General features: G+C 38.6%; 1 pseudogene; it reads right to left on the minus strand.

Moving 5' to 3' along the window:
* Window positions 1-1396: 1396 nt before the first annotated feature.
* On the minus strand, window positions 1397-1567 carry LOC125472625 (annotated as a pseudogene).
* Window positions 1568-10966: the final 9399 nt, after the last annotated feature.

Consider the following 10966-nt stretch of genomic DNA (forward strand, 5'->3'; position numbering starts at 1 on the left):
AAAGAAAGTGGAAATGAAATTACCCAACTCAAGCACCTTCGGCAAACAAAAATTCATAGCGTTCACACACATGAAGAAAGACAAATTAAGGGCATATAATCATCAGTTCATACCTTTTATTTATTAAAGCCATCGACACTCTTTTCCCTGTACCACCCTCTGTTACTCTGCAAACTGCCTCAACCCACTCCGATTGAGACCGACAGAATACCCCTCATAAGCTCGAATTACAGAAATGCCCACAACTCGTGGCCATTGGATGAGGAGTCAAGCAGGGAACTCCCAGCCCAAATACAATTGTTTTATGTGAAGACAGGTCCAAAACCGGAAGCCCAAAACGGAAAGCCGATGCTAAATGGTAAACAACTCAAAATTGAAGCCCTATTCCACGGAAAATTTTTAGGTGTACCGGGTACACCAAATTTTTTTGGTGTACCCTCACTCATTAGAATTTTTTTGGTGTACAAAAAGTGAGGGTGCACCAAATTTTTTTGGTGCACCCTCACCATTATGAGTGAGGGTACACCAAATTTTTTTGGTGTACCGGGTACACCGAAAAATTACTCCTATTCCACACCAAATATGAATAGTGAAATTGAAAACCCAACTTTTGACTAGACTAATTAGTTTAGAATATTACTTGTCATTCTTAAAAAAGAAAAAAGAAAAAAGAAAAAAGCAGTTTCTCATTCGATTGGCGTGTTTACATTTTTTACCTACAAAGTTTTGAATTTTTCCAGTGACCAATTTCTTTCAAGAAATTTCCAAGCATTTTTGATTGAGTATCTTTATATAATTCGTAAAAAAAAAAGGGAACAAGTGAATTTCATACCACAAAATCGTGGAGGGCTAAGAATATTGTCCTTCACTACTGAAAATTGCCAAAGATTTGGAATCCGTCTTTCCGAGGCTTTCGAGAGGTCATAAAAAAGCCCATAACTTGGCCTGAAACTCGAGGAAAACTTGTGTGGAGGTGGCTAATCACGTCATTTGTACGAGAGTAACTTCCGTGCCATAGTGGCATCCCATGCCAAAATAATTCAATATATGAAAACATTGTACCATTGACATGTACAAGATGCCACCATGGCAATGCTGCTGTGAAAGCCGTTCATCAGTAGAGAACCTTTTACCAAAACATGAGACCCCTTGGTATTTTTCATCTCACCGTAATTTGAGAGTTTCCCTGGTAGAAGAATTAAGATAGGACTATTAATTAGAGCATATTAAACAATACAATCAGTGTGACAAGCCCACATGTCCATTTCGAAAATGAGACAGCAAGCTGTAGCAAAAAGGAATGAGGTTCCAATCCAAGTTTCCTGGACCTGGATTAACACACTTGAGGTTAGCTGCAATGTATATAGGCCATAAGGTAGCAATCTTCACTAAGATTTTGGAGCATTCAACTCGATATGAACACTCAGGCCCCAACTAGCACAAAAAATGACGTTGGCTCCCTCCCGCTTGGGGAGACCATAGGCAGCCACCCCTTATAAGTGCAACGGAGGTAACCAGGCCACATATGTGCCTTTTGATTAATCATCGAACCTGTCCCGGTAAGTATGTTCTATCATGCTTTCGACCTTTTACTTATACGATCGCTCCTGTCCCTCCACCCTTTCTCACCCCCGCTGATTTGGGATTCATTCAATTAATGATAATCCCCCTTTTTGCCTACAATAGGAAGTCTCAAGTCTCTCTGATTTAAATTGTACATTCATCCTACATAGTAAAATGCATGCAAAAGTGGGTGAGCCTAATTGCAGATGAACAGCTTAAACTTCATTCATGCCGCGCGCGCGCGTGATTGCATTGATATCGTGTGTGATTGCTAATTTACTGCTTGAGGTTGGCCTCAAACCAATTAGTAATTGTTCAAGTTAGCAGCATGCAAATGTGGAGGTTGCAATTTAAAGACTTTCTATCGTGGAGTAGGTGGGTCGTGCTTTGTGTATTATGTTTTGAAGTCATTGAGATTGCGATGTCTCTTTTATGCTTCATCCCTTTTTGTGTAGGCCTGTTGCTTTTCTTTATTCTTTTTTCTTGTAGCTTGTTGCGCAACATTTATTTATTTTCTTTTTCGAATTTTCTTTGTTCTATTGAAGCGAAGACCCCCATAATTCTTTTGTTGTTAAAAATTTGATGATTGTATCATTAAACTAGGATTGCGCCTTTCTTTTTTCGGCCTTTGGCATAAGTTTTAAAATTTTATTTGAGAGGAAAAGATAATATTTGTATTTGCCATCAAACTATTGCATTTTTTTTGTGACAATTGTTCAAACTATCGTGCTTGGTCGTAAGATTTTTACTTTGCCATAGTGTATTAATGTCCAAATTTATGAAATAAGGACGATTTCATGATGCCACTGGACTTCTGAGTAATTATAAATAAAGTTTTAAAAACTTGAGAAAAATTATTTGGGTTTGTTGGACCTTGTCTTAAAAAAAGGGGGGCTTCGGACTAATAACTTGGAGTCGGTGCATAGAAGAATTTTGGAAATTTTTATTCAAACTCGCTTTGTATCACTACACTCAAATTATTTATTTATTTATTATTATCTATTTGTTCGGGGTTTAAATAAGAGTTTAAGTCGAGAATAAAAAGTTATAGTTCTCGGTCCAATAATGATAATAAAAAAAAATTTATTTTACTCGACACAACCATCTTTTGGTCATGAGTTGACATGGTCGCATTCGCAATAAGAACGAAGTTAACTCATAGTTATTCGACGGAAGTGGCTGTTTACCATAATGGGATAAATGTGTTAAGCTCTTGCATGACAACGTGAATTTAAACCCTATAAAAAGATGTTGAGCTCTTACGGGACGGCTCAAAGCTCATAGTTACTTTTTTTTTTTTTTTTGAAGCTTAAAACCTCTAATACTACCGTCCCATACAATCAGAAGAAATTTATTAAAGCTCATAGTTACTCGACAGGTAGGCTTTGTAATTTTTAAGTAACACACTTTACACCCAATATTAGTTTTTAGATTAACTTTTTACACCCAAAATTAGTTTTTAAATCATCTTTTACACCCAAATTCTATTCGATGTGTATTTCCGACGAGCCAATTTGGAACATGATGGCTGGATATTGGCAATGAAGCCGTCGCTTTCTTCCAGGGCTCCGGTCTTCCCGAACAGCTCCTTGCACGTGTACTCTCTCTCTCTTTCTCTATATGTATATATGTATAATTGTATGCATATTGTGGTGTGTATGATTGTATTTGTGCGGATATAGCTTTCAGAAATGTTGCTCATGTGAAGCCTTAGTGCTTGGCAAAACCCCAAAAAAGGAAGGCACTGGAAATTGATCATGTGAAGCTTGATCAATACTTGGTGGAACTCCAGAAGAGTTCGGAGGTTGATCATTTCAAGCCTCAGTACTTGGTAGAACTCCAGACAGTAGAGGTAATAGGCGCCTGAAGAATAGAGTCACAAACCTCTGTGGTTACTTTGAATCCGACTTTCGGATTCCTGCAGCTGGTTGTGCTTTCTTTTCATGTTCATCGAGCAAATATTCGCAAGTAGGTGCAACTCTCTATTCGTGTGCTTGAGTTTTCTAATCTCTAATCTAAGACTTGCCACGTACAACCATTAATGATTCAACCTGGCGAGTTTGAGCAAGTAGACGTTGGCCCCCTCTTAGATACAGAACTCACACACATTTGATGCTGGTGGAAATGTGCTCTTAAGAGCACTTCCAGCGTTGGCTGGAGCTCGGGGGACAGGCCGCCAAACAGGCTCAAGAGCCCGGCCTATTGACTACAGCGTGTGGGAGCCCGAGGGACAGGGTAGGCCCGAGCACCAAGTCTGTCACGAATTGCCAGCCCGCGAGCCAGAAGGCGATCTGACGCAAGGCTGACGTCAGCTAGGCATTAGCCCCTTTTTTTTATTTTTTTCTATTAGGCGTGTGCACTGCAAATTGTTACTGTTGGGAAGCTACGTGACCATGGTCCGTTGGATCTCAACAGCAAGAAAATGTGGACCGTCAACGGTAAAACAAATAAAAAAAATCTTATTTAATATCAACCGTTGGATCTGAGATCAACGGTTGATATTATTCTCCTTTATAAATAAAAAAAAAAGAAAAAATAGTTTTAAAATTCAGAAAATGTTACCGTTGTGTCACGTGACACAATCTGTTTGGAATTGAATTCTTTTTAAATCCAACGGCAGAGATTAATTAGTTGAATAAAAAAAAATTAAAAAAATTGTAAAATATGAATAAAAATCCGAAAAAAAGTTTGAAATTTAAAAAAAAAAATTTATTTTTACTTTTCTATAAATACCTTCTCATTATCATCTACCTTACACCACAATTTCATATTTTCTCAACTACTTTCAACCACATTCCTATCTTTCTCTCAAAGTTTCAATCCAATTTTTTTTCAACAAAATGACTACTGATGCAGGTACGAATTGGACGCTTCTTGAAGATATTGCGTTGTGTACTAGCTGGGTTGAAGTTACTCATAGTTCGCTTACAGGTAATGAGATGCAGTTGCGAGAAATGTGGAGTCTTATTCATACCAATTATCTTGAGAAAATGGGTGGGAAAAGAACCAAATAATTGATGTCAAGTCGTTAGAAATTACTTAGCCAATCGTTTAGTACATGGAGAGACGCCTTGACACAAGCCAGTACTAATATTCAAAGTGGGGAAAATTACGCGGATCAGGTAACAATATATTATTTATTTGTTTGTACTATACCAAACTTACATTATAATTATTTGTTTGTATTATTTATTTGTTACATACTTTCATTATAATTATTCGTTTGTATTATTTATTTGTTACATACTTTCATTATAATTATTTGTTTGTATTATTTATTTGTCCTACTTTCATTATAATTATTTGTTTGTATTATTGATTAATTACCTACTTTCATTATAATTATTTGTTTGTATTATTTATTTGTTACCTACTTTCATTATAATTATTTGTTTGTATTATTTATTAATTACCTACTTTCATTATATATTTCTTATCCCGCATTGTGTAGCAACTTCAAGCACAAGCTTGGTATGGTGCCAAAACCAAAAGCAAAAATAAATCATTCAACCGATGGGAATGTTGGAATATTGTCAAAGATTGTCCTAAATTCAAAGTTGTGCATGTCGGTCTAGAAGTTTTCATGAACAACACCTCTCTACACTCTACACCTGATCATGGCTCGCATGTTCATGAAGATGAAGTAGAAAAAGTGCCCTAAATGCCCCCCTGAGCAAGCATCGGGATCGACCTGTTATCTAATTAGGCCTCAAGGTAAGAAGGCTTCAAAGAGAAAAGGGAGTGCTTTGAAGAATGATTATGCAAAGTATATGGAACAACTTGCTCGCCAAGGTGAATTGACTTTGGCGCGGGAAATGGCGAAATTTGAGGCTGATAAGGCTAGAGAGGAATCAAATGCTGCAGCTGTTGAGAGAGCATTTCAAGCTAATGAGAGAGAAAGAGAGCTACTTAGGCAAGAAAGGGAACATGTAATAGAAGAAAGAATGGCTCAACGAGATCGTGACATTATGAACACGCATTTAGAAGGGAAGTCTCCAAATTCTAAATATTTTTGGAAGTCAGAGAAAGCGAATGTGGTGCGAAAGAGGCGTGCAAGAAAAGTGAGAGTAAGAGGAGATGGTCCTAGCACGACAAGAGAAGATTATCCTAGCACCACAAATTGGTTAAGTGATGATGAATAGAGTATTTTTGTAATCGGTGCCCATAATTTTCTAATCACTTTGGGTTGTAATTCCTTATTTATTGAATAGAGTACTTTATGTTATTTCCAATTTATTGATTTTAGTACTTTATTTAATTTGGTAATTTATTTATACTAAGAGAATCTTTATTCAAAAGACATTTAAACACACCAAATAAAATTACATAAACATACCAAATAACAAAAAACTCAATAAATGAACTAAAAAAAAACACTAAAATTAAATAAACACACCAAAAAATAAAAAAAAATAAAAAATAAAACAAACACACTAAATGAACTTAAGTATCTTAAGCTTGTTTCAATTCCCATTGGTGCTCTATCAAATCAATTTGCCGAACATTGTGCATATATGGCCTTTGAAGTGCAGTATATGTTGAATGATCAATTCATTGTAACATCCATCCCTTTCTAATGGCTCATGTTGCACGGGTTCTTCGGTGGCGTCATGAGCACATTATATACGTGTTCTTGAATTGTTCATCGCGTCTGGCTCACATTCATCAACGGCATCATAATCGTACTTATCTTCCACAATCATGTTGTGAAGAATGATGCACGTCATCATGATGGATCGAAGCTAGTCTACATCAAACAATCTGGCAGCACCCTTGACGATCACCCAGTGAGCTTAGAAGATACCAAAACAACGCTCCACATCTTTCCTGCACCCTTCTTGACAACTTGCAAAGTGTTTTTCCTTTGCACTTCTCGGACGTGGCACTATTTTGACAAATGTTGATCACCTTAGGTAAATGCCATCTGCTAGGTAGTATGGCCCGTCATACATACGTCTGTTGACGCAGTACGTGACTTTTGGTGCCTTTACTTGTAGGACATCGTTGAACACTGGGGATTGGACAAAGACGTTGAGGTCATTTTGAGCTCCTGGAACCCCGAAAAAGGCATGCCAAATCTATGTATCAAAAGATGCCACCGCCTCCAAAATGATACTTTTTGCTCATTTTCTATCCCCATAAGTGCCTTGCCATGCACTTGGACAATTTTTGCACGTCCAGTGCATACAATCGATGCTTCCAATCATCCCAGGAAAACCTCGCATCTCGCCCTTCTTCAAAAGCCTTTGCAAGTCCATGTTAGTAGGTTTCCGAAGGTACTCTACGGTGTAGATAGATTCGATTGCTACGCAAAACCTCATCAGGGACTTAAGAATGGTTGATTTCCCCATCCTCGTTATCTCATCCACTTGTTCTGTAGATGCTCCATATGCAAGCATCCGCAAGGCAGCAGAAATTTTTTGTTGGGGAAGGAGACCCATAGCCCCAAAAGCATCATTCTTTTGCACAAAGTAAGAATCATGGTTGCAAACAGCAATCATGATTTTGTTGAACAAATGTCATTCTATTCTAAAACGACGTCTAAAGTACGAATCAGGGAATGCACTATTACGGACAAAATAATCCTCCAAGAGTTCCGTACCTCTGCTTCTATCAAGGTTTCCAGAACGGCTGGGTCCGCAGATCTGACCCATAGCTTGGATGACTCGACGGGAATGTGAGGCTCTTGCCGTTCTTGCTTTGTCATCTCTCATTCTACTCTCCTAATGCTCTTCCTTCTCATTTTGGGCCACCTGGAGATTGAACATTCCTTCTGATTGGTTAAACAATTCTTTCTCTTGCTGATCGAGTTCCCACATCATCCTTGAGGAAGAAGAAGACATTTTAAGAAAGAAGCAGAAACTATGAATAATGATGAAGATTTTGGTGAAGAAGGAAGCAGAAACTATGAATAATGATAGAGATCTTGAGAAAATTGGTGTGAGATTTGTGAGGATGGATGGTGAATTATATGGAGGATTCAGAAAGGATTAGGTTGTAGATAATGCCACGTGGCATGCTGTCATTCGTTAAAAATCTGATGGAAATCTATCCTCAAAGATTGTAAACAGATTATGACACGTGGCGCGACGTGATTGGTTAATAATCTTATCAGAAATCCTTCATCAATAATTGTCTTTTCGGATTTTATGACAAGTGGTGCAATGAGAACGATTAAAAATCTTATCGAAATTACAACTAAAATTATTTTGTATTATTTTATAACTTTTTGGATAATGACACGTGGCGCAACGAGAACGATTAAAAATCTTATCCGAAATTACAAATAAAATTATTTTGTATTATTTTATAAATAAAAAAAATACTAATATTTTATTGCCTATTGTCAGGGCTATTGAAGTGCAACAGTGGAGATGCAAAAGGTGATTACTGTTCATTAAGGGCAGTTACTGTTCACTGGGTGGATAGCATAGCGTATTGCCTAGGGGGAGGGTTCCCACGCTGGAACTGCTCTAATCAGATTGATTTGAATACTTTCTCTCCCTCATGAGACTCTATCTTTCTCTGAGAGTCCCTTCTCACTGCTGTGTGAGTGTCTCCAATCTCGCCCAAATCCAGAGCCGCTGTCCCTAGCTATGGCTGAGGGCGGTGGCAGTTCCTTCCTTTTGCCATTGGTCTCCTCTTTTCTTCCCTAGTTTTGCTTTCTCCCACTGCTCCTCACCCTGATTTGGATTCTCCCTCATACCCCCATGGCGTTCATCTTCTTCGACCATCTCTACTTCGATCAGCAGTCACGGTTTACTGCAATGTGTTGCAGCTCCCCGGGAGAGTGTGTAGCGTTCCGGTGTTCTCACTGGATCGGGTGTTCACCACACCACCACTTTCCCACTGTTTGCTGCCATTGTTGGCAGTATTGCTCATGTTTTGCTACGGGCTTCTTCGCCTTTGTGGCTTGTGTCTTCCTTTGTGGATGCACTCGAACAGGTGCTTGTGGCAGATTGATGAAATTTGAGAGGTGTTTGTCGGTTGGAGGCGTGCATGCTAGCTTTTTGTGTTGGTTCACTTTAGCAGAGGTGGTGGAAGCAGAAGACTAGGGTTTCTTTTGATCTTTTGGGCTCTTTTTTGTTTCACTTTGTTGGCCTGTTTGTGCTTGTATTTAGTTATCCTTGGGCTTTGGTTTGGGTTCACTTTTGCTTTGTGTTAATCTTGTAATTGGGCATCTTGTGTGTCCTTTTGCCCTGGAATACTATTTCCAATTTACCAAAAAAAAAAAAAAACTAGATTGATTTGAATTTCAAGTCTAATTGTTGGTAAAGTGGTTAATGTGAGCTGGGGATGTCATAATTCTCTGATCGGAGCTGAGCTTTTTATTTCATGTTGTTATAAATGCTGAATTCATGTTCATTTAGTTGAAATTTTTTAAGTAGATGAAGGATTTATGCTACCGTTTGTGAGGGTTAAGAGAAGAATGTTATTGTGTCATTAATTTACTTTCTGGTCTATCCGGTTCATCTTAGGTGGTAAGAAGACTTTAGAAATGGTGCTATATGGGTAGTGACTGTAAGATGTGACTACCCAAGGATTGTTTATGACATTACAATAATGTAGTAGTGAAAACCAACAACAGAAGACGACTACGGAATATTTAGGATTGTAGCATACAAGGGAAATTTTCTTAGGTCAGGATCATAATGACAAAATAGGTTTTTGAAGCTGTATATTTGTTTGCTGAAGGAGTTTCCATAGAAAATGATAACCGGGGGCATAAGATACTGAATACTGATTAAATGAAAGAAATTTCTCATTATGCTTGTAACAAAAGTTTGGATACCTAAACCACACAGGGTGTTGCTGCACACGGCTTTCCCAGGGGAGGTTCAATGGTTGGGCTTTATCCACAAAACTTGAGCATGTCAAACGATTTGGGTTGGTGGAAGGGGAGATGGAGCAACGACCGGGGTACCCTCGCAAGTTGTAAACAAGGGGATCACTCCCTCTGCGACACAAGATGTATTTGGGCTTGCAACATCACGACCAATAGCTTCCCTACCACCTAGACCACATGGAGGTTTTGGAATCAGACCATCAGGACCACCGGCTAAGGATTCCAACCATTAAATATATCTGGGAATGGCTTAGCTCCTGACTCTTCTTTCGGAGATGATGTGTTTTCTGCAACTCCAAAATTTTCCTCCTGGCAGCGTACTTATCTCATTAGCCATTATGCTAGTATCTGCTGGGACACAGTCTTCAGCTAGCCCAAGCACACAGGTTGGTGAGTAGCCTCAGCAGGCCCAGTGATTTGCAAAACCAAACCAACAGGTTTCAGCTCAGACTAGCCCATCTGGAGTTTCACCTGGAGCTGGGAACTCTACTTCTAGTCAGTCTCATATGTCTGTTGAATTATAAGTGTTGAGTTGAAAAGTTTAGAATAAGTTTGTTTGAATTGGTGTATCTACTTGTGCAAAATGATGCAAAGTGTAAAGTTCTATTTTGTAAAAAGGCCATGAGTGCCATGTGTTTGTTGATCCATATAATTAGATAGATGAATGACTAAGATGAAATGTAGTGTTTTGTGTGGTCCCAAGTTAAGGCCTTTAGTTAATGTAAAGCAGCGTTAGTGCTATTTTCTGAATACAGAAGAAATATTCCTCTGCAAACTTCTGCAAGAGAGAATATAGAAGAAAACCATTCGTTTCATTTTTTGTTCATCTTTGTTTTCTGTCCAGCTCTCTTTAGTTCAAAAACCCATCGAACATAGCAACATTAACATGGCCTCAGAGCCTGGTTGGATTTAACAATCTGGGCGTAAATCTGTGAAGTTATCGAGCTCAATCGAAGCTCTCTTGAAGCTCTGTGAAGGTTGTCGATTCAGATCAAAATCATGTCTGGATTTGGAGGCTCGGAAGTGAGGACTCCAATTTTCTCCGGTGAGAACTACGAGTTCTGGAGAATCAAGATGGTGACAATCTTCAAATCACATGGGTTGTGGAATCTGGTGAAGAAGGGAGTTAAAACGTCCGATTCGAAAAAGAAGAAGTCTGAAGGATCATCGGAGGATGATGGAGTTGAAGAAATGCCAGCTGTGTTGATGCAAGACGCAAAGGCTTTGGGAATCATTCAGAATGCAGTCTTGGATCAAATCTTCCCTTGAATTGCCAATGCCGAGTCAGCGAAGATGGCATGGGATTTGTTGTACGGAGAATATCATGGTGGTGATCAGGTACGATCTGTGAAATTGCAGAATCTTAGAAGAGAATTTGAATATGCTAGGATGCGAGATGATGAGTCTTTGTCTAGCTATCTTACACGGTTGAATGATCTAATTAATCAGATGAGAACATTTGGTGAATCTCTGTCTAATGAGAGACTAGTGCAGAAGGTTCTGATTAGTCTTAGTAAACCTTATGATTCTATCTGTTTGGTTATAGAAAATACAAAG

The sequence above is a fragment of a genome, unplaced genomic scaffold (assembly GCF_019419815.1).
Source record: "Pyrus x bretschneideri cultivar Hongxiangsu unplaced genomic scaffold, Pyrus_bretschneideri_v1 Contig7, whole genome shotgun sequence".
Lineage (NCBI taxonomy): Eukaryota > Viridiplantae > Streptophyta > Magnoliopsida > Rosales > Rosaceae > Pyrus > Pyrus x bretschneideri.